General features: G+C 35.9%; 1 long non-coding RNA gene and 1 other non-coding gene across 3 annotated transcripts in view; one reads left to right on the top strand and one right to left on the bottom strand.

Annotated features, from left to right (window-relative positions):
• The window catches only part of LOC111561846, a 388,482-nt gene that overhangs the window by 213,188 nt on the left and 149,742 nt on the right, over positions 1 to 25,552 (bottom strand). The gene's annotated exons all lie outside the window — the stretch shown is intronic.
• Positions 18,709 to 18,815, top strand: LOC111562027. Its single transcript, XR_002745088.2, has one exon. It is a non-coding gene; the product is annotated as a U6 spliceosomal RNA (small nuclear RNA).

Raw genomic sequence — 25,552 nt, forward strand, 5'->3', positions numbered from 1 at the left:
TCTGTAAACAGTTCTTTAACCAGTGGTCAATTTATTTTCCACTTCCTCTTTGTTACACTGGTCCCCACTACTCAAATGACCACCACTGGAACACATAGAGGAAGAACAGAAATAAAACATCCAGAACATAGTCGAGAAATGGAAGTCAGCTGTGTGATGGGAGAAGAGGGGATGAGAGGTTCTATAGGAGAAAAAGCCCACAAACATTTTTTATATCCCAAAAAAGAATATGAAACTCCTGTGAGACTACCTATTAGGGCTCAAGGGTATCACCAAACACACATAAAGCAGCAGAAGTGCCACAAGATACCCAGCATGGGAAATTCCCTCTTGCCAGCAAAAAACCTAAATTGACAACAACATATAAGGGAGAGAGAATATTTATTTTTAAGGATGACAGCAGACCTAGCATTGCAATATATCTATTGCAATCACTAAAGAAGACACAAGACTCCCAGATTTTTGGTTCCATGAATCCAAAGAGCTAAATATTATTGAGTGCCTAACATTTTTAACATGATATGTTGAGCATCATGGATAAAGAAGAACCAGGGAATCAGCCTTGCAGAAGTTTACTAGCTAAAGAAGAATTAGAAAAATCATACTTTAACGATAAGCAATATACAAACATACACAGCACTGTGTGGTGATCTACAAAAGTGCTGGATTGACCATTAGGGCTACTTTTGGTCATTAAGCTCACCCTCTCTCCTTCCCACAGGAAACCTAGAGTACTAATTTATTGTGGTGTCTTTGATTAATTTTTTAAATGTAGCATCTATAAGATTAATCATACTTTTCAATTCATCATACTTTCATCATCAAAATGTGAAGGTCATCTTCTTGTTTTATTGAATTTCATCCTTATTTTATTACATTTTCTCTTTTATCACTCTTCTCACCTTTCCACACTTCATCCAAGCGAGTGGTTATTTAGACATATTGTATCCTTGCAAATCAAGAGTGTTTTACATATGCTTTTATTTGCACAGACAATATTGTTATGTATCATGTTTCTTGCTATTTTTATTCACCACTATTTTTGAGATCATTCCAAGCTGTGTAATGTAAATCTAGCTCATTGACGATGACTACGTTCCTACCTATGCATATACCTCATTTTACTTGGCCATTCCCTCAGGTGGCCCACAATTGCCTGCTAGTACAAGCAGTACTGCTGTGAAAATCCTCCATCACGCCCTGTGATTTTCATGAGCTGGGCCATACACTCCAGACATACTTAACCTCACTAAGTACTGGTCACCTTCTCTCCAGCATTGCTGGAGCATTTTACATTCCTGCTAGCTGCTCCTTACCTGCCTTGTGACTTCTGCTAATTTGGTGATTTTAAAGTAGTAATTTATTGTTGCTTTAATATTCATTTCTGTCAACTAGCAGTGGGTTTAAGAATCAATTTACATAACCACTTATGTGAATTGTCCTTTCAAAAACTATACTCATTTTTATAGACGTTACTTCTTTTTGCTAAATAAAATGTGTTTTAAAAAAGATTTTAAATATTAAACAGTCCTCATTGTTATAATTTCCATATGAGAAATGTTCTTGCGTCTTACTTAACATAAAACTTTTATTTTGATTGTCATCAAAGTCCCTAGTTTCTGTTTGGTTTTGTTATTTTGTTTCTCCATGGTTGCTGTTCTTGTTTTTATCCCTGCACTTCTATGGATTTTTTTTTTAAATAGATATCTTTCCCTACCTCAAGAAACAAGATGACATTCTACTGCATTCTCTTCTTCCAATTCTTCTTTTTCCTCTTCTTTTTAATAACCAGACTTGTCAAATATCTATTTTGCCAAATAAGGGCAATTAAAAATTCAACTTCACTGACTGTCACCATGGCATATAATAAATGGATATTTTAACACCAAATTACAAGGAGATAATTTTACAATAATGAATAGTCACTTGCAATTGAATAAATGCAGCACCTTGAAAAACCTTCCACCCGTCTCCTTTTTTTTCTGTTCAAGGCACACTTGAATAAATGCAGCACCTTGAAAAACCTTCCACCCATCTCCTTTTTTTTTCTGTTCAAGGCACACTAGTTCACGGATCAATAGTTGGGACCCACTGAATTACACAGAGGTGTAAGTGAGGAGAGAACCAGCCTGAAAAGAAATAGAAATCTAACAGCTTTGGTTCAGCACATCTCTGGCGCCCTGTTGTAGCTTCAGGGTTGGTTCAGAGTAAGCCTCAGGCAGCCACTGATATGCTTTCTGACATTAAAATTACATTTGTCTTTGAGAGTGTTTCATATAAATGGAATCATACTCTATATACTCTATGGTGATCTGGCTTCTTCTGCACAGGGTATTGTTAGAAGTCATCCAAGTTGTTGTGTGTATCCATAGTTTGTCATTTTCATTTCTGAGTAATATACCACTGAATGAATGTGCCATGGTGATTATCAGTTTACCTCTTGATGGACATTTGGCTTTCTTCCACAAATAAAGCTGCATGAGCATTGTGAAAAAGTCTTTGTGTGGACTTTGGTTTTCCTTTCTCTTGAGTAAATACCTAGAAAGTAGATTTTCTGTGTTACATGGTAAGCGTATGTTTGACCTTTTAAGAATCTGCCAGTTTCCAAAGTAGTAGTATCATTTCACATTCTAAACAGTAATGCATCAATGTTCCAGCTGCTAGACATTTTTGACAGCACTTGATATTGTGAGTATTTTTAACTTTAGCCACTCTAGTAGGTATGCAATATACTTCACTGTGGTTTTAACTTGCATTTTCCTAAGGATCAATCATGTGGGGATTCATCACATCAATAAAAGAAAGGACAAGAGCTATATGATCCTCTCAATAGATGCAGAGAAAGCATTTGACAAAATACAGCATCCTTTCTTGATAAAAACCCTCAAGAAAGTAGGGATAGAAGGATCACACCTCAAGATCATAAAAGCTATATATGAAATACCCAACACTAACATCATCCTCAATGGGGAAAAACTGAGAGCTTTCCCCCTAAGGTCAGGAACAAGACAGCGATGTCCACTCTCGCCACTGCCATTCAACATAGTATTGGAAGTCTTAACCTCTGCAATCAGACAACACAAAGAAATAAAAGCATCCAAATCAGCCAGGAGGAGGTCAAGCTTTCACTCTTCACAGATGACATGATACTCTATATGGAAAACCCAAAAGATTCCACCAAAAAACTGCTAGAACTGATCCATGAATTCAGCAAAGTTGCAGGATATAATATCCATGCACAGAAATCGGTTGCATTCCTATACACCAACAATGAAGCGACAGAAAGAGAAATCAAGGAATCGATCCCATTTACAGTTGCACCAGAAACCATAAAATACCTAGGAATAAATCTAACCAAAAGGTGAAAAATCTATACACTGAAAACTATAGAAAGCTTATGAAAGAAATTGAAGAAGACACAAAAAAAGTGGAAAAAGATTCCATGCTCCTGGATAGGAAGAACAAATACTGTTAAAATGTCGATACTACCCAAAGCAATCTACATATTCAGTGCAATCCCTATCAAAATAACACCAGTATTCTTCACAGAGCTAGAACCAATCATCCTAAAATGTGTATGGAACCAGAAAAGACCCCGAATAGCCAAAGCAATCTTGAAAAAGAAAATCAAAGCAGAAAGTATTGCAATCCCAGACTTCAAGCTATACTACAAAGCTGTAATCATCAACACAGTATGGTACTGGCACAAAAACAGACACTCAGATGAATGGAACTGAATAGAACCCAGAAACGGACACACAAATGTATGGCCAAATAATCTTTGACAAAGCAGGAAAGAATATCCAATGGAATAAAGACAGTCTCTTCAGCAGGTGGTGCTGGGAAAACTGGACAGTGACATGCAGAGAATGAACCTGAACCACTTTCTTACACCATACACAAAAATAAACTCAACATGGATGAAAGACCTCAGTGTAAGACAGGAAGCCACCAAAATCCTCGAGATGAAAGCAGGCAAAAACCTCTTTGATCCTGGCCGCAGCAAATTCTTACTCAACACGTCTCTGGAGGCAAGGGAAACAAAAGCAAAAATGAACTGCTGGGACCTCATCAAAATAAAAAGCTTCTGCACAGCAAAGGAAACCATCAGCAAAACTAAAACGCAACCGACAGAATGGGAGAACATATTTGCAAACAACATATCAGATAAAGGGTTAGTATCCAAAATCTATAAAGAACTTATCAAACTCAACATCCAAAAAACAAATAATCCAGTGAAGACATGGGCAAAAGACATAAATAGACACTTCTCCAAGGAAGACATCCAGATGGCCAACCGACACATGAAAAAATGCTCAACATCACTCATCATCAGGAAAATACAAATCAATACCACCTTACACCTGTCAGAATGGCTAACATTAACAACTCAGGCAACAACCGATGTTGGTGAGGATGAGGATAAAGAGGATCTCTTTTGCATTACTGGTGGGAATGCAAGCTGGTGCAGCCACTCTGGAAAACAGGATGGAGGTTCCTCAAAAAATTAAAAATAGAACTACTCTATGACCCAGCAATTGCACTACCAGGTATTTATCCAAGGGATACAGGTATGCTGTTTCGAAGGGACACAAGCACCCCCATGTTTATAGCAGCACTATCCACAATAGCCAAAGTATGGAAAGAGCCCAAATGTCCATCTATGGATGAATGGAAAAAGAAGATGTGGTATATATACACACAATGGAGCATTACTCGGCAATCAAAAAGAATGAAATCTTGCCATTTGGAACTACGTGGATGGAACTGGAGGGTATCATGAGAACTGAAATTAGTCAGTCAGAGAAAGACAAAAAAATCATATGACTTCACTCATATGAGGACTAAGAGACAAAACAGATGAACATAAGGGAAGGGAAACAAAAATAATATAAAAACAGGGAATGGGGACAAAACAGAAGAGACTCATAAATATGGAGAACAAACTGAGGGTTGCTGGAGGGGTTGTGGGAGGGAGGATGGGCTAAATGGGTAAGGGGCATTAAGGCATCTACTCCTGAAATCATTGTTTCACTATATGCTAACTAATTTGGATGTAAATTTTTAAAAATAAAAAATAAAATTAAAAAGAAATCATGTGGAACATGTTTTCATATGTATATTGACTGTGTGTCTTTTGAAAGTATTTTTTCAGATCTTTTAACAATGTTTTATTTTTTTTTTTTATTTAAATCCAAGTTAGTTAACATATGGTGTAATAATAGTTTCAGGAGTAGATTCATACATATAACATCCAGTGCTCATCCCAACAAGAACAATGTTTTAAACTAAGTCACCTATTATTGAATTTTTAGAGTTCTTTACATTATGGTTGTAAGACTTTCTGGTTATAATATTTTCCTCAGTCTATGGCCTGCCTTTTCAATTTCTTAACTGTGCCTTTGGAAGAACAGGCCATTTTAATTTTGATGAATTCTAATTTATCATTTTTTTAAACTACAGTTTTTGTTTTCTAGCTAAGAAATCTTTGCCTAAAGTAAGGTCTTAAATGTTTTTCTCCTATTTTCTAGAAGTTTTAGAGCTTTAAATTTTAGATTTAGATATATGATCCATCGTGAGTTAATTCTTGCTTGTGGCAGGAAGTAAAAATCAAAATTCCCTTTTTTCTATATCATATCTAGATTTTTCTAACACAACTTTTTAAAAAGACTTTTCTTCCAATTGAATAAGCATGGTACTTTTGTTGAAAGTTAACTGGCCGTATATTTCATTTATTTCTGGACTTTCAATTATATTTTATTGATCTATGTGTTTATCCATACACCAATACCAAATTATTTTGATTACTGTAGCTTTATAATAAATTTTGAAAGCAAATGGTATGAGTCCTCCTGGTTTGCTCTTTTATTTTTTTCTCAAAAGTGTTACATATAAAAGTGTCTTTGAATTTAAAATAAATTTTATAAACTGCTTATTAATTTTAATAAGAAATACTATAGGGATTATGATCCATATAACACTGGATGGTGGAAATCTTTGGTGGGGCAGGGGGCAGAATTAAGATAGCATATTTCTTCATATATTTAGATACTTTTAAATTTCTTTCAGCAGGATTTGAAGGTTTTAAGGATATAAATCTTCACATATTTTGTTAAATATATCTCCAAGGTATTTCTTTTTGTTAATTTTTTTTTACGTTTATTTATTTTTGAGAGAGAGGGAGACAGAGTATGAGCGTGGGAGGGGCAGAGACAGAGAGGGAGACACAGAATCTGAAGCAGGCTCCAGGCTCTGAGCTGTCAGCACAGAGCCCATTGCAGGGCTCAAACTCGGGAACTGTGAGATCATGACGTGACCTGAAGTCAGATGCTTAACCAACTGAGCCACCAAGGTGACCTATCTCCAAGGTATTTCTTATTTTTGGATGCCATTGCAAGTGGTATTTATTTTAATTTCCATTTATATCATTCATTGCTAGCAGTTAGAAATACAATTGATTTTTTAAATTTTGGGGGGGGGTGCTTTTTCATCCACTTTGTGGATCATTTATCTTAGTATTTCTTTTCTAATATAAGGCTTTAATATTATGAATTTCTTTCTGATCCTTGTTTATCTGCATATCATACATTTTGATATGTTTTTGTTTTGTTTTTATTCATTTAAAAGTAGTTTCTGTTTTTCCTTTTGATTTATTTTTGACTCGTGTTAGTTACAAGGACACAACTTACTTTCCAAAATTTGTGGATTTTCTAAATACCTTTCTAGTATACATTTTTTTTAATTCCATTTTGGCTAGTTAACTGAATTACATTCAATCCATGAATAGTTTCACACATTATGTAGAATTTTTAATGTTTATTTATTTGAGAGAGAGAAATACAGAGAGACAGAGAGACAGAGTGTGAGCCGGGGAGGGGCAGAGAGAGGGAGACACAGAATCTGAAGCAGACTCCAGGCTCTGAGCTGTCAGCACAGAGCCCCATGCGGGCTCAAACTCACAAGCCACAAGATCATGACCTGAGCTAAAGTCCAACGCTCAACCGACGGAGCCACCCAGACGCCCCTGGAAATTTTTTTTTTATATTCTTTACTAAATTCATTTTTTCCCTCTGTACAAGTCTGTGTCTTCTTTGTTAACTTAATCCTAGATATATATGATTCTTGTTATTCTTGGAAATATTTTATTATCCATTATTTTCAATTGTTGGTTAGTGATTTTGGTTTTGTACAGTAATCTTGGGTCTAAAAACTTGCCAAACTATCTTAATAGCTATAATGATTTGTATGTGACTTTTATTCTGTAATATGCCAAGGAATTATAGACGGAATATTAGTATCATATGGTACAGATACAATTGCAGAGCGGGAGGAGCTCTTACATGTAGGAAAATAGTAAAACACACATTTCTATGAACTCTCACTATTCTATAATTTAGGCAGTGCCAAGATGGACTACATGTGCCAGGCTGAAGTTACAAAAGAAATGGACCCTGCTCCTGTAAAACACTATGTATTTCTAGGACAGGTCACAAGGAACAGTTATATCACTGTAAGTAAAGGAAAGTTTGGATAGAGGTAGTTGTGTTTTTAGAAAAAGAAAATCTCTGAAACTCAAGCTGAATTAGCCTGTTCCTTCATTGAGCTAATTCAGATCTGCTTGGCCATCAAATATGCTTCTAAAAAACGAGAGAAAATTAGTATCCAGAGACATCCAGATCCATACCTCTTCAGTCTGATATGCAGATAATCTGGAAATAACAATAGACAATTTGGATTCTTTTTTTTCCTATTTTTTCATACTTTGTGTTTATTTTTTTCAGTTACAAAAGTATTATAGGGAACATGGTGGTGCTATTTTATATACTTGTATTATTCATAAACTTAAAGGAAATACATGTAAACACTCTACACTGTATACTTGTTCTACCTTTTTTGGTAGATTAACTTTATTATTAAGGAAGTTCCTTCCTATTCCTACCTTACTAATATGTTTTCTGGTGTATTCATTGAAATAATTATGGGATTCTTTTTCCAAAGGGCCATAAATGTGGTGAATTATTGCATATTGTGTCAAAACATCCGTTAGTCTCCAGTAAGGACTCTACTAGACCATGATATAATTTAAATAAATACACACAGACCAAAGAAGTAAATAAATAAAGTCAATTTTTTTTAGTTAAACACTTTCAAGGATTTTTATATCTTTGCTTCTATTTAAAGCCAGCTTATAATTTTTATGTTTTATCTTTTTTCTAATTTAAAAATCAGACTATTGAAGTCATAATAAGTATTATCTCATAGATTTTTTAAATATTTATTTATTTATTTTTGAGAGAGAGAGAGAGAGAGAGAGAGAGAGAGAGAGAGAGAGAGAGAGCACATATGTGAACAGGGGAGGAACAGAGAGAGAGGAAGACAGGTTCCCCAAGCAGGTTCCATGCTGTCACCTCAGTGGGGCTCAAACTTACATACCATGAGATCATGACCTGAGCCAAAATCAAGAGTTGGGCACTTAACCAACTAAGCGACCCAAGTGCCCCTGTCTGATAGCTTTTTAAAAACAAGTAGATCTATGTAAAAATAATCTGTCACAGAAATTATTTGACAAAAAATAGACTCAAAAATATGGGACAGTGAAAAAAAACAGTTGGCTTAATACCAACTCTTATCCTGACAAGAAGAGAAAACCTAGCTCTTATACATGTTCAATTTAAATAATAATAATAACAACAAAACAATAATAATAAAAGACTTCTACACCCTTCTTGGAAAACCAAGAAGGTTTTCCTATGTGATAAAGCATATCACAAAGACAGGATTGCATAGGTGCAAAGAAGAGAGCCTAGGCCTCCAAAACTAACCCCATATTATACTGACATGATAATAGAAAGACCTAGAAGTCTTGGCCTAATATGTTCCCAAGGTTTTGGGTACATCCCAAAGTAGGTTCTTAGAAACTTGGTAGAGTAAAAAGAGGAAATGATGAAAACAGCATTCTTTAAAATTTTGTATAAAAAATGTAAATGCTAATCTATGTATTTTAGAACACGTTAGGTAGCATATTGTATGATTGCTGGTCCTTCCACTGACACTAATCAGAGTCAGCTGCATAGTGCTGGAGTTGCATAGTGTTACCTTAGCTGTTTGATTAACTGGCTTCACTGTACAAAAAAAAAAAAAAAAAAAAAAAAAAAAAAAAAAAAAAAACATAGTCTGAGAAGAAGTGTGATGGAAGAAGTCCAGATAACCTGAAGTTTAGGCTGTTCTCTCTACTTTTGTTATTACCCAGGGGGGCTGAGCCCACCCAGAGTCAGAGAGGAAGTCAAAACTCAAGCCAGTTTCATATCATGAGTTGTCCAACTTTCTTTATTTGTGTTTTAAATCGACTTATTTATGGTAGGGAATTTCTGTGCCTTGAAAATTCTGTAGTAATCATTTTTAAACTGCTGATCCGTTGCCTTTTGAGGGAGAAGAAGGGGAATGAAGAAGTGGGAACCTTTTTTTAAATTTTCTTTGGGAGCCATTAGAATATTCAAGTGTTATAATTCTTTTCATGCAAAATCTGTGTTTATAGGTATTTATTTATTTCATCAAGATTTTCAAATCTTTTGAGGTAGTTATTATAGCCTCATGATTTTTATTCTTTGTTATGCAGGCAGTAATTCCATTTTTATACATTTTATAGTACTTTTATCTTCTGTCCTCTTCTCTTGATCAGGATTACCAGAAATTCATGTCTTACTATACTCAAAGAATTGATTTTTTGTTTTATTTAGCATTTCTATGGGAATTTTGTTGTTCTCCACTTTTTAAATGTATGACCTTGTAATTATTCTTTCTGTCCTTATATGTTTGACTTTATGCTCATGAAGTTTTTGTAGCTTCCTAATTTAAATGTTAATCTCATTTGTTTTCTCTTCTGCATATTTTGTGATATATTTAAATCTATACATTTCTTTTTAAATTGTAGATTCATGTTGTAAATATTGCTCTATAATCAAATAGTATGTATGCTAGCTCTAAGAATTCCATAGTGTCTCTTATCATTTCTTCCCAAAAGTCATTTGTTAAAATGTTTTTTAGTATTCAGGCATACAGGATCATTTGAGCTTTCCTTTGTTATTTATTTCTAATTTTATTGCATTTTGATCTGAGTCTACTTGGTATTGATAAATTAGGCTATATTGAGATTTTCCTCTGTGGCTCGCAAATGGTCCATTTTTGTATCTGGTCTTTCTGTATCTTCTACTTGAGTCTATAAACTACTACATATCTATTTGCTTAAGCACAATTGCCTTGTTGCATATTTTTGGTCTGCTTGATTCACCAGTTTCTGAGACTTGTCTATTAAAATCTCTAATTACAGCTGTTAAATTATCTACTTATCTTCACAGAGTGACTAGTTATTATTTTGAATATATAGTATTAGTTGTAGAAATGTTCATAATTATTATGCCTATTATTCCTATTATCAGTGCCCTCAATGTCTTTATTTATTTATTTATTTATTTATTTATTTATTTTTGCCTTATATTCTGTTTATCTGATATTAAAACCATTAATCTCACTCTTTGGGGGAGGAGGTTGCATTCACCTACTATATAGTAAACCATTTTTTTACATTTTCCCCTCCCTATGTCCCTATGTATTAAACATCTTTTTTAGACAAATGCTGTTTTTAATCACATTGAGATAATTTTTTTTAATCTGAGTTAATCTTAGGCTAATAAACATTTATTATAAATACTACTATGGAAAGACTTGTTTCTGCATTTTATTTTGTATTTATACTTATCCTTCTTTCTTTTTGTCCCATTTTAACTCCTGCTCCCTTTTTCCTTCCCCTTCTCACCATTCACTTCCTCAGGTTAGTATCTCCCAAAGTTTTATTCGTGGATTTTTTCTGTGTTTATTTTTGTTGTAGCCATTGCTTATTTAGATAATAAACCTTCCCAAATTATATGTTACAGTTTTCTGGGTTCATTTATTTTCTGGCTGGATTACCATCTCAATTTGAAATGTTCTAGGTCAAAGTATCAAAAAGCCAATTTATAATGACTTAATTAAGTTTACTTTCCTCACATAAGAAGAAAGATTGAAGTAAGCAGTTGTTGCCAATAGCTCACCAATATCACTATCAGCATCTCTGCATTTTTTCCCTCCCTCTTAGTTGCAAGGTGGCTCCCATACTTCTTAGCATCACTTCCATGTTCAAAGCAAAAAGAAGAGGGAAAGGATAGTGTTGGTGACTGCTATAGCAGAATATTTGTGTCTACTCACCCCAAATTCATGCGTTGAAACTTAATGCCCAAGGTGAGGGCATTTGGAGGTAGGGCCTTAAGGAGGTCATGAGGGTGCAGCTTTCATGAATGGGATTAGTGCTCTTATAAAAGAAACCCCTCCTTTAGTGCCTTTTACCATCTGAGACCATCTCTCTCTTTCTCTCTCTCTCTCTTTTTTAAAGTTTATTTATTTTTAAAAGAAAGTGGGGTGGGGAAGGGGGGCAAGCACTTTTCTTAGGTCAGCCCTAGCAAACTAATACAAAGACCCAACCACTTCTTTTTCCTGTTAAGGTATAATACATTTCAATTTACCTAAAGATATTTTTTTTCAGGATCCCCAGAGTTGCAGTTGAAGAACAGAACCAGAAATTTGTACTCAGTGAACATATTATCTTCCCCCTGGTATATCAGTTAGCTGCCAGCTACTGAAACCTTACCCCTAGTTACTTAGTTTCCTTGTGTAACATGGGGAGTTCAGGTTTCCCCACATTACTAACAACCCAAATGTTTTCTATTCATTCTGTACTGTAATTCTTAGCATGAGGCTTCTGTCATCATGCCTACAGAATGTCTGTTCTACCTCTCAGCAGTGTTAGAATTTCATGTAGTAAGAGGTTGGAAGTTCAACACACACACAAAAAAATATGCAAGGTGAATTCATCCCTGTGGGAAATAACTGCTTTCTTAGACTTTCCAACTAGTACATTTTCACTTGCAGCACATTGGCCAAAAATGTGTCACATGGCCACTCCTAGCTAGAAGTGAATCTAGGGAGTTATGTATTATTAACTTGAATATTTACTTCCAGTAAAACAGAAAGGGAGAATAGATTGAAGAAGCAACTAGCATTATCTACCACAGATGGAAAATTTGACAAAACTTCATTTTGGTGAGGAACCTTTTCTAGACAAGAGAGTTAATTTGCATAAGCAATGCAGATATGCATACCAATGATCTAGGGACTCCTTATATAACAAGCCCTCACCTGCCCCCTTAATGGAGTGTGCAGGGAAGGGCAAGGGCATTAGAATGTGACTGCCCTGCCTCCAATCCTGGCTTCCTTCAACTGGTGATATTGGTCTCTATTCTCACTCTCATTTTTTTAATCTATAGAAATGGTGATTAAGTAGCCTCTTGATACTGTAAGATTGAAAGGTAATATTTGTATTGGCATCTGCTACATAGAAGGAAGCTAATACTACTTTTCATTCTTCCATCCAATCAAAATCCTACCCAAATTAAATATTAACTATTCACTGAAGCCTTCCCCTATCATTCCAGTCTCCACTAGCTTCTTCTGATTGAGAAATCTTGGGCTATTTCAGAATCCATTTCTATTCAATCAAAATATATTACAACTTGAAAAGATCTTAGAAACCTGTTAGGCTTCACTTATTTTAGGAACATGCATGGTCACTCACCAAGTCAAAAGCATTGTAGAAATGGAACCCACATATTAACTCAGTCTACCACAATATACATAATTCAATACTGAATTACATTCTCTCTCTTCTAAGACTGCTATTACTTCTCATTTGTGTTGCCTTCACAACCAGGATATAATAGAAATTCACTAGGTCATTTATTCATTCATTTGTTCACCCCCTAACTTACCCATCAATTAGTTGTTTATCATGTACCTAAATCAGGCACCATTGTGGATTCTGGGTATACAAAGATGAAAAAGAAATGGAGCAGCTATCAAGTTTTATGAATATCCAATTATAGCACTAATTACATACTGAGCATGCCATTAATCAATAAATACTTATTTGACCGACTGACCTTTGGAACAATTCTATCTGGCAATAACTAAATAAGCAATGATTTATAATTTAGATTTCAAAGTGGAAAACCAGCCAGTCCTTTCCTCCAATGTCTAGTGCTTTTGTCCTGGATCATGCTACTTTTCCTCTCCCTTCAGGATAGATTTTCTCCCAGGAGATATATTCAAGATCTAAGCAAATAACCATTTAAGTAATCAAGCAAATACTTTTCAACTTGTTTGCAAGATCCTTGGTGGATAAGAAAAACAGAAAAGTACTTTAAAAGGCACGAATGGGGGCGCCTCGGTGGCGCAGTCGGTTAAGCATCCGACTTCAGCCAGGTCACGATCTCGCGGTCCCTGAGTTCGAGCCCTGCGTCAGGCTCTGGGCTGATGGTTCGGAGCCTGGAGCCTGTTTCTGATTCTGTGTCTCCCTCTCTCTCTGCCCCTACCCCGTTCATGCTCTGTCTCTCTCTGTCCCAAAAATAAATAAAAAAAAATGTTGAAAAAAAATTTTTTAAATAAATAAATAAAAGGCACGAATGAGCTTCCATAGTGTTTCATATCTCATATTGAAAAAGAAATGTGCTAAAATGATCAATATTACTCACTAACAATTATTATAACCAAAAATGCACTTAGGCAAACTGATTTTAATTGTGTTTGTTTTAGAGAAATTAATTTTGGTTAAATTGACCTGATAGAGGCAGTAGGGAGCTTCTTCATTGTAAAAATTCTCACTGAATACCTGATATTTGGAAAAGTGAGGTAGCAAGGAAATCTGGTACTTATGTCCAGCATAAATGAAGAATGCCTGGTAAGGAACCTGTGTACTTTCTAAGGGCAAGGTAATCTAATCCTACTACCCCTTTTCTCATACAATGGGCAACAGAACAATCTGCTGAATCCTGAATACTCTAAAGCCAACCGTTTTTTTTTTTTTTAATCTGAAAGGAAGAAAATAGAGACAGTAGTATTGCAGAAAGATCCTAGGATTGAAAATATATGCATTGATGTATATCTCTTGTGAGGTACAGCCCAGAAGCTGATTTCTGGTTCTACCACCTAAGACTTAATGTCTTCACCTGTAAAATGTGGTGTATGGCTCATCATAGAGGCTCAGTAACTGAGCTACTACTGCTATCATCATCATCATCATCATCATCATCATCATCATCAGATCACCATTATCATTCACCACCCACCAACAACAAAGAAAATGGGAGAGTATAAAGTAGAGCCATTAGAACAGTAGCCACATGATTAAAACTTATCTTGCACAGGTGAAGAGGTGGGAATCATAGTAAGAACGTGTCCTCTTACCTTAAAAGAACTTGATGTAGACAGCTGGTTAATGTTCACCTGGATGATACCCTCCAATCAAATTTTGTCCTTTGCGTCATTTAAGGCAGGTGTCAGCTATCCCAGTGCCTGAGACAACTTCAATGGCCTTGATATTTCTCTTTCCCTTTCTGTCTTCTTCTTCCCACTCTTCTCTCCTCACTTCTTACTACCTTTGTTTTTCCTTAGGTTTCTTTCTGTAGCATTAACCCAGAGTGCAAATATCAACTGACACACAGCCATGACAGTAAAACTAGATCCCCTTCTCTGGACTAATAATCATAATGATGATGATGATGGTACAAAAGGAATTTACATTTTTGAGCACTTAATACATGCTATTCACTTTTAAGCATGTTTCAAACATTATTGCACTTATTCCTCACACCCACCCTATGAGGTGGCTGCTGATAGTTTCTCTTTTTACAGATGGAAAGAATGGGACTCCAAGAAGTCAAGCTGGTTGATCAAGATTTTAAAAAGTGATCGATTATCAAAATCAATATTCTCTAGGTAAAGTGTTCATACGCTGGAAGGAATTTTGTGCTTCTTTTCCTGTATCACACAGCATAGGAGTTTTTGGAATGTGTTGGCAAGAGCCTCTGACATTAAAGCATCCCACAGTGGAAAACCACAACCCAGGCGTTTCACTACTTTATGAGGAGAATTTTACTTTAATACAACAGCAACTTACAGTTGCTCACAGGGAAGACTGGAACAAAGATAGATTGTAATGTTTATTTTGTGTTCACATTATTTACCAAGAGGAACCATGCTCAGTTGTCCCAAAATAAGATGGTGATGACAAGTTCTTACACTCAGAATTTAATGAATAAATCCATAGTCTGTGCAAATCCCAGTGTCTTGAAAGTGAGGGAAATAAAACCACTGAGGGCCTCATTGACTTCAGAATTATAGGAAGTCGCTGACTATATTACAGGCTATTTATCCAAATAAATTCTCGATCATTCCACAATATGTCAATTCTAAGTGCCTGCACACACGCTTCAGTTGCTCCTTGGGGGCCATTTTTCTATATAAAACGTGTTCCTGGAAAATACAGTACGTGACAAGAGAGCTTTGCCAAGTGGAACACAGTGAGGTTTGTGGGTGGGCAGTTATTCTTCAGGCATTCAGAAAATTCTGAACATAGAACTTAAAAATGATATTCATATAATACATGCATGGCTGACAGTGGAGGCCTGGTAGGGTAGAACTCCACTGTAGCCCTGAGGAAACAGGGAATGAGATATGAATATCTTCATTTAAATATTATTAGAAGCACCTCAGACAAAATGGGTTAAATAGTGATTATTGCTTTGCTAGGAAATGATATTAACTGAACAGCTGTGTTTTTATTATAAAAAATATTTTTCTTACTACAAAGTTTATATGGGTTTATTGTATGAAAGAAATATAAACAAAAAGAAAAAAATGAACTGCAATGCCACTAATCAGTGTTATTTTGCTATATATATTTCCAGGTTTTTTCCTATTCATTTATTCAATGTTATTTAAATATTGCCTATAAGCTAAGTATGGCTAGAATATATTTATATATTTTAACAAAAAATGGGGTCATAGGATATATACTTTTGAACCATACTTTTTTTTCAGTCAATAATGTATTATGAACATCTTTCCATGCAAATAAATTATATAAATGTGATTTTAATGGCCATGTATCATTATATTGGTCATGCAATAATTTATTTAGCCAATACTATTTTTTTTGCCGTTTAGCTATTTTCCAATGTACCCCATTAAAAATATCCTGATGAATATCTTTATAATACTATTTGTCCACACTGCATTGGGTAGATAATCAAATATGAGTTTTATGCATCAAGAGAATAAGTCTAAAACACATCAGGCAAGGTTTTAAGGTTTCAGACAGGTTCCATATTTCCATACAAATATATTTGTCCAAACTACATAATTCTTAGGAGAAATATGGAAGTCTCACTCTTTTTCTCACTCTTTGTCCTCACTCTTGACAATTTTGGGTAACTTAATAAAGTATTTTCGACAAATTTTATGAAAATACAGTATCTCATTTGGTTGTATTTTGCCTTTTTTTGGTTACTAATTGGATTATTAGCTTTTATAAGTATATTGCTTACTAGTATTTGTTATTTTCCTGTCTTCTAATGAAATTTTTTCTATTTCCTTTTTTTTAATGTTTATTTATTAGAGATAGAGAGATACAGCGTGAGCTAGGGGAGGGGCAGAGTGAGGGGGAGACACAGAATCCAAAGGAGGCTTCAGTCTCTGAGCTCTCAGCACAGAGGCTGATGCAGGGCTCTATCCCATGAACTGTGAGATCATGACCTGAGCCAAAATCAGATGCTTAACGAACTGAGCTACACAGGCACCCCTTTTTTCTGTTTTCTAAGTGAATTGTTAGCAGACACTATTTAGGAAATCTTTAGATGTTTCCATCAGAATATTTAAGATAAAGAGTTGAATGTCCTTTCAGAAATGTCCTTTCAGAAACTAATATTTGATTGGAGAAGAAAAATCATTGCAGAGTTTAAGAAACAAATATGCAAACAAAGCAAAGATTCCTCATACTCAAGTTAGAATTGTGAAAGTTTAGAGCATTAATAAGTTGACACAGGGCTGAAGTGCATAAAGTGATGAGACAGTTCAAGAACATGGCTTCCCAAAGTTGGGAGAGGGAGAGCGTAAATTTCCTGATACAGTAGAACATAGTGAGACTGGTAGCCAAGCAACACAGCTCCTTAATGTGCCAGGCTTGTTAGCACTAAGCAAGCCCACTATGAGGCTGTCCACAATTCCATTTTCTTATTTGTAATGCAAGGGTAAACAAGATGATATCTTTCCTCTCTAAAATTCTAAGTAGTTGTATTTAGAAAACTTGGCAAAGATGTAGCATTGAACTTGGAGAAATTAGACTGATAGTAAATAGCGAGTCCATGGCCCCTACACTCAAGTGTCTTTGGCCTAGAATAGTATTTCCTAATGTGTGTGTTCCATAGGACGTTCTTTCCACAAAGTGTTAAGGAATGTTATGAAAAACAAAAGTCTGGAGGTCACTTATGTCTGGGAAATTATGGGTATTCTTTAAGATGCTTATGTGCATGTAGAGTCTTTAAGAGGGAGATAGAGTTTACAGCATTTGTCAAGCTTATATGACCATAGAATCTTTTTTTTTTTGAAGCATCTTTCATCCCTGATTAAGCAACAGTTAGCCCTGCTCATGTAGGCATGTCCCTTCTTGGGCCAAGATAAGTTGATAGTGAGATCATCTAACTATCTTTGATGGCAAACCTCCATGCTGGGTTGGGTAGGGAGCATTATTTTTTGCTGAGATGTTGAGAAGATCCCATAGCTGGGCTTCTTTCTCCTCTCTCACAATTCTCTCTCTTTAGAATTACATTGAATCTAAAACAACATCTTTCAAGTGACAAGATAGAAGTTATCACATCATATTTTTTTATGGTTGAACCTAGAGACTAGAAAACAATTTAAATAAAAAAATTCATTCTAATGCATTTATTGAGTACCAATATTTTGTTAGTTATTTTGCCCTACTTTGGAATAAGATATGAACAGCTTGACTTCAGTTTGTGAGTGGGAGGAGGGTAGCAAAGAATATATGAGAAGTTTAGCACAAAATGATAAGAGCTATAATTGAAGTATAGAAATGCCATGGATACCCAAAACAAGAACCATCTAGCTTAGATCTGAGATCCTTAAGAAGGCCTCACAGAGAAGGCAGTATGGATGAGTATGAGATTACCAAGTAGACATCGTGGGAAAAGCATTTCATATAGAAAGATAATGTGCTCAACTACATAGAAATGAGAAGGACCATGGAAGATAGCAAAGAGTTGGCTGTTAGATGAAAACATTTTTTTTCTAAGATGAGACTATGTAGAAAAGCAGGTGCAGATTATGAAGGATCATATATAGAATAAAGGGGCTTTATGAAAAAATTTTTAATGTTTATTAATTTTTGAGAAAGAGACAGAAAGTGAGTGATGGAGGGGCAGAGAGTGAGGGAGACACAGAATTCAAAGCAGGCTCCAGGCTCTGAGCTGTCAGCACAGACCCAGATGTGGGGCTTGAACTCACGAACTATGAGATCATGAACTAAGCCAAAGTCGGACACCTAACTGACTGAGCCACCCAGGAGCCCTTGAGCTTTCTTCTTTAGGTTATGTAAGAACTACTGATGAGTTTTAAGTTAATGAGTCATGGAACAGATACGAAAAGCTTTATTTAAAAAATTATAACTTCGGCAGTGAAATGGATCTGGTTGGAAGTTTGGATGAAAGGCTCCTAAACCAGAGGCTGTTTATTACAAAATTACTTAGGAAATGTTTAGGACCTGTGCTCACTTCGGCAGCACATATACTAAAATTGGAACAATACAGAGAAGATTAGCATGGACCCTGCGCAAGGATGATGCACAAATTTGTGAAGCATTCCATATTTGTTTAAAGGAGTTTGTGACCACTAAACCGGCCCTGCACGAAATTTTAAGAGGCATTCTCTGAGGGGAGAAAATATGAAAAACAACAACAACAAAATAAATAGATAAATAAATAAATAAATACCAAAAGCAACAAAGACTAGAAAGGACCAGAGAACACCATCAGAAACTCCAACTCTACAAGAAACATAATGGCAATAAACTCATATCTTTCAGTACTCACTCTGAGCGTCAATGGACTAAATGCTCCAATCAAAAGACATAGGGTAACAGGATGGATAAGAAAACAAGATCCATCTATATGCTGTTTACAAGAGACCCACGTTAGACCTAAACACACCTTCAGATTGAAAATAAGGGGATGGAGAACCATCTATCATGCCAATGGTCAACAAAAGAAAGCCAGAGTAGCCATACTTATATCAGACAATATAGACTTTAAAATAAGGACTGTATCAAGAGATGAAGAAGGACATTATATCATAATCAAGGGGTCTATCCACCAAGAAGACCTAACAATTGTAAACATTTATGCGCCAAATGTGAGAGTACCCAAATATATACATCAATTAATCACAAACATAAAGAAACTCATTGATAATAATACCATAATAGTAGGGGACTTAAACACCCCACTTACAACAATGGACAGATCATCTAATCAAGAAATTAACAAGGAAACAATGGCTTTGAATGACACGCTGGACCAGATGGACTTAACAGATATATTCAGAACAGTTAATCTTAAATCATCAGAATATACATTCTTTTCCAGTAAACATGGAACGTTCTCCAGAACAGACCATATACTGGGACACAAATCAGCCCTCAACAAGTACAAAAAGATCGAAATCATACCGTGCATATTTTCAGACCACAATACTATGAAACTCGAAATCAACCACAAGAAAAAATTTGGAAAGATAACAAATACTTGGAGACTAAAAAGCATCCTACTAAAGAATGAATGGACTAACCAAGCAGTTAAAGAGGAAATTAAAAAGTTCATGGAGGCCAATGAAATGATAACACCACAACCCCAAACCTCTGGGATGCAGGAAAGACAGTCATAAGAGGAAAGTATATTGCAATCCAGGCCTTCCTAAGAAGGAAGAAAGATCTCAGATATACAACCTAACCTTATGCCTTAAAGAGCTGGAAAAAGAACAGCAAATAAAACCCCCAAACCAGCAGAAGACAGGAAATAATAAAGATTAGAGCAGAAATTAAGGCTCTCAAAACCAAAAAACCAGTAGAACAGATCAATGAAACCAGAAGCTGGTTCTTTGAAAGCATTAACAAAATTGATAAACCACTAGCCAGTTTGATCAAAAAGAAAAAGGAAAGGACCCAAAGAAATAAAACCAAGAATGAAACAGGAGAGATCACAACCAATATAGCAGAAATAAAAACAACAATAAGAGAATATCATGAGCAATTATATGCCAATAAAATGGGCAATCTGGAAGAAATGGAAAAATTCCTAGAAACATATAAACTATCAAAACTGAAACAGGAAGAAATAGAAAATTTGAACAGACCCATAACCAGTAAAGAAATCGAATTAGTAATCAAAAATCTCCCAAAAAACGAGTCCAGGGCCAGATGGCTTTCCAGAGGAATTCTACCAAACATTTAAGGAAGAGTTAGCACCTCTTCCCTCGAAGCTGTTCCAAAAAATAGAAATGGAAGGTAAACTTCCAAACCCTTTATATGAAGCCAGCATTACCTTGATTCCAAAACCAGACAGAGACCCCACTAAAGAGGAGAGCTATAGACCAATTTCCCTGATGAACATGGATGAAAAAAATCATCAACAAGATATTAGTCAACCAGATCCAACAATACATTAAAAAAACTATTCACAACCACCAAGTGGGATTTATACTTGGGATGCAGGGCTGGTTGAATATCCACAGAACAATCATTGTGATTCATCACATCACTAAAAGGAAGAACAAGAACCACTCTCAATAGATGCAGAGAAAGCATTTGACAAAATACAGCATCCTTTCTTGATAAAAACCCTCAAGAAAGTAGGGATAGAAGGATCACACCTCAAGATCATAAAAGTCATATATGAACAGCCCAACACTAACAGCATCCTCAATGGGGAAAAACTGAGAGCTTTCCCCCTAAGGTCAGGAACAAGACAGCGATGTCCACTCTCGCCACTGCCATTCAACATAGTATTGGAAGTCTTAACCTCTGCAATCAGACAACACAAAGAAATAAAAGGCATCCAAATCAGCCAGGAGGAGGTCAAGCTTTCACTCTTCACAGATGACATGATACTCTATATGGAAAACCCAAAAGATTCCACCAAAAAAACTGCTAGAACTGATCCATGAATTCAGCAAAGTTGCAGGATATAATATCCATGCACAGAAATCGGTTGCATTCCTATACACCAACAATGAAGCGACAGAAAGAGAAATCAAGGAATCGATCCCATTTACAGTTGCACCAGAAACCATAAAATACCTAGGAATAAATCTAACCAAAGAGGTGAAAAATCTATACACTGAAAACTATAGAAAGCTTATGAAAGAAATTGAAGAAGACACAAAAAAAGTGGAAAAAGATTCCATGCTCCTGGATAGGAAGAACAAATACTGTTAAAATGTCGATACTACCCAAAGCAATCTACATATTCAGTGCAATCCCTATCAAAATAACACCAGTATTCTTCACAGAGCTAGAACCAATCATCCTAAAATGTGTATGGAACCAGAAAAGACCCCGAATAGCCAAAGCAATCTTGAAAAAGAAAATCAAAGCAGAAAGTATTGCAATCCCAGACTTCAAGCTATACTACAAAGCTGTAATCATCAACACAGTATGGTACTGGCACAAAAACAGACACTCAGATGAATGGAACTGAATAGAACCCAGAAACGGACACACAAATGTATGGCCAAATAATCTTTGACAAAGCAGGAAAGAATATCCAATGGAATAAAGACAGTCTCTTCAGCAGGTGGTGCTGGGAAAACTGGACAGTGACATGCAGAGAATGAACCTGAACCACTTTCTTACACCATACACAAAAATAAACTCAACATGGATGAAAGACCTCAGTGTAAGACAGGAAGCCACCAAAATCCTCGAGATGAAAGCAGGCAAAAACCTCTTTGATCCTGGCCGCAGCAAATTCTTACTCAACACGTCTCTGGAGGCAAGGGAAACAAAAGCAAAAATGAACTGCTGGGACCTCATCAAAATAAAAAGCTTCTGCACAGCAAAGGAAACCATCAGCAAAAACTAAAACGCAACTGACAGAATGGGAGAACATATTTGCAAACAACATATCAGATAAAGGGTTAGTATCCAAAATCTATAAAGAACTTATCAAACTCAACACCCAAAAAACAAATAATCCAGTGAAGACATCAATTCCAGCAAAAGACATAAATAGACACTTCTCCAAGGAAGACATCCAGATGGCCAACTGACACATGAAAAAATGCTCAACATCACTCATCATCAGGGAAATACAAATCAAAACCACAATGAGATACCACCTCACACCTGTCAGAATGGCTAACATTAACAACTCAGGCAACAACCGATGTTGGTGAGGATGAGGATAAAGAGGATCTCTTTTGCATTACTGGTGGGAATGCAAGCTGGTGCAGCCACTCTGGAAAACAGGATGGAGGTTCCTCAAAAAATTAAAAATAGAACTACTCTATGACCCAGCAATTGCACTACCAGGTATTTATCCAAGGGATACAGGTATGCTGTTTCGAAGGGACACAAGCACCCCCATGTTTATAGCAGCACTATCCACAATAGCCAAGGTATGGAAAGAGCCCAAATGTCCATCTATGGATGAATGGAAAAAGAAGATGTGGTATATATACACACAATGGAGCATTACTCGGCAATCAAAAACAATGAAATCTTGCCATTTGCAACTATGTGGATGGAACTGGAGGGTATCATGAGAACTGAAATTAGTCAGAGAAAGACAAAAAACATATGACTTCACTCATATGAGGACTTTAAGAGACATAAGGGAAGGGAAACAAAAATAATATAAAAACAGGGAATGGGGACAAAACAGAAGAGACTCATAAATATGGAGAACAAATTGACGGTTGTTGGAGGGGTTGTGGGGGGGATGGACTAAATGGCTAAAGGGCATTAAGTAATCCACTCTTGAAATCATTGTTGCACTACATGCTAACTAATTTGGATGTAAATTTAAAGGAAAAATAAATAATAAAAAATAAAAAATAAATGTTTAGGACCTGAGCCAGGCAGTTGCATTAATTGCAACAGATCATGCTCAAAACTAAAACTTCCCTTTAAATTGAATGATGTTTCCCAGTAGGATAGTAAAATAAAGGAGCAAAATGTTAATAGAGATATTTATTCCTTAAAATTTCCATTAATCAAAATTGACAAAGTGTAACACCTCATTCCATGTTAGTTATATGCTCAACCAATTTTATTTAACAATAGCTGAGATTATCAGGAGATCATTATTAGTAGTATTTTTTTTTAATTTTTTTTCAACGTTTATTTATTTTTGGGACAGAGAGAGACAGAGCATGAACGGGGGAGGGGCAGAGAGAGAGGGAGACACAGAATTGGAAACAGGCTCCAGGCTCTGAGCCATCAGCCCAGAGCCCGACGCTGGGCTCGAACTCACGGACCGCGAGATCATGACCTGGCTGAAGTCGGACGCTTAACCGACTGCGCCACCCAGGCGCCCCAGTTAGTAGTATTTTTAACAGCCATATTTTGGGGGCATTTTCACAGAGCATAAGGTGCTAATTTGCATGCTATAAAACCATTGACTACTGTGAAGTTCTTCCAGTCAAGAAGTCTCTGGCAACTGAGTTAGGAAGAAAGATTAATATGATAGGAGGAATTTGAGCATTACTCTAACCCAGGGACCAGAACTCACAGAAATTGTGACAGAACCACAACCTGACCTTGTGTATTACTAGAAGGCATGGTTCCTAAGAGGTTTTGGTGGGTAAAAACTTTTTCCCTATAGACATTGGGGCAGATTCACAATCTTTTTGGTCCAGGGGATCAAAATGTCTGAGCTATGACTAGTTGCCTTGGGTCTGTTTCCAAAAAAGGCTGACTAGATTCATTGCTGGTGCTGGCTTAGAGTTGGCTCATACCTTTGGCATTGAATTCTTCACCTTCACATCTGCTTTCCTGACCAAGTTTTCTGCTTAGAATATGCCTATGGAGAGATTACTTAGATCCTAGCTTCTCAATAAAGTCATTTAAAAAAAAAAGAGCCCAAAATAATCTCAGTAATAATAAGCAGTTAATGTAATTTAACTCATTGAGGTATCACTACCATCTGTGAAGTAGGAACTATTATTCTTCTCATTTTACAGTTGAGAAAATGAGGTGCAATGAAGGTAGTTAAATTACTCAAGGTAACAGGGGTGCCTGGATGGCTCAGTTGGTTAAGCGTCTGACTTTGGCTCAGGTCATGATCTCGCAGTCCATGAGTTTGAGCCCTGCATCAGGCTCTGTGCTGACAGCTTGGAGCCTGGAGCCTACTTAGGATTCTGTGTCTCCCTCTCTCTCTCTCTCTGCCCCTCCCCAGCTTGCTCTTGGTCTCTCTCTCAAAAAAAAAAAAATAAATAAACAATAAATTACTCAAGGTAACACATCTAATAAATAGAAAATCTGGGTTTGAACCCAGAAGTCTGGCTCCAAGTCTTAAACACAATGAGTTTTACACCCAGCACTAAGCAGCAGGCCCATTGCTGTTGTACCATGGAGAGAGATGTTGGTCCATCTCAAATGGTCACCATAATAATCAGTTCAAAATACCAGTTTAATTGATAATTTCAAAGCAGGAATCTGCCAAGATGAATTGTAAAATACTATTTCAGAAGTGGTCATTTTCAACATCTCAGAATGTTCACAGCCCACATGGTCTCAGGTGCCCAATAAGTTTTATAAAGAGACACCTCCTGAACATTCAGATGACCTTCTCAGTGGCACTGACCTTCAAGAAAGGGAGTAATGCTTCTTTGTAAGGACATCTGGAATTCAGATATATACTAGATTTTATTCTAAATACAATTATATGTCCAAATACATTATTACCTACTGAATTATCTAATACAATAATGTTCTAAGACATCAGATTATTGTATTGATTTAAGCATAAGACAACAGTTATTCATGGAGAGTTTATCAGATGAAAATTTTTTACATTTATATTTCTTTCTCAAGAGTGTTGCAGCAATAAAGCTACAAAATCAGAACTTGGAAAACAGTTATGAATGGGATAAGTATTTGGGGAAAGATCTTTATGGTCAAGGGAAGAAGGAAGAAAGGCTTAAACATATAAATATGCGCTCCTTGGGACTTTTTGATGAGACGGTGATCTGTCACACATAATTCCTAAGATACACACACATTTGGGCACACAGTCCTGCCAGTACAACAACCAATCTGCCTCAATCCATGAGGGCAACTGAGCTGTTCTACTCCAGCTTATCATGGTTAATCTAAAAATAATCTAAAAGATAACCCTAAACATAAAACTTTGCGTTACATGTGGATTCAGTGATTTTTGAATTGAATGTTTACTTCAGGATTTGAATAAGAATTAGACTCTGTAAAAAATAAAAGTACTGTGGTTTTAAGAATGATGATATATAAGATATAAAAAAAAACAAAAAGATTCTTTTGATGAACCATTTCTAGCATACATACACCTTATGTTGAAGGAATTATTTGCTCAGAAAG

This window comes from Felis catus, chromosome C1, assembly GCF_018350175.1.
Source record: "Felis catus isolate Fca126 chromosome C1, F.catus_Fca126_mat1.0, whole genome shotgun sequence".
Classification (NCBI taxonomy): Eukaryota; Metazoa; Chordata; class Mammalia; order Carnivora; family Felidae; genus Felis; species Felis catus.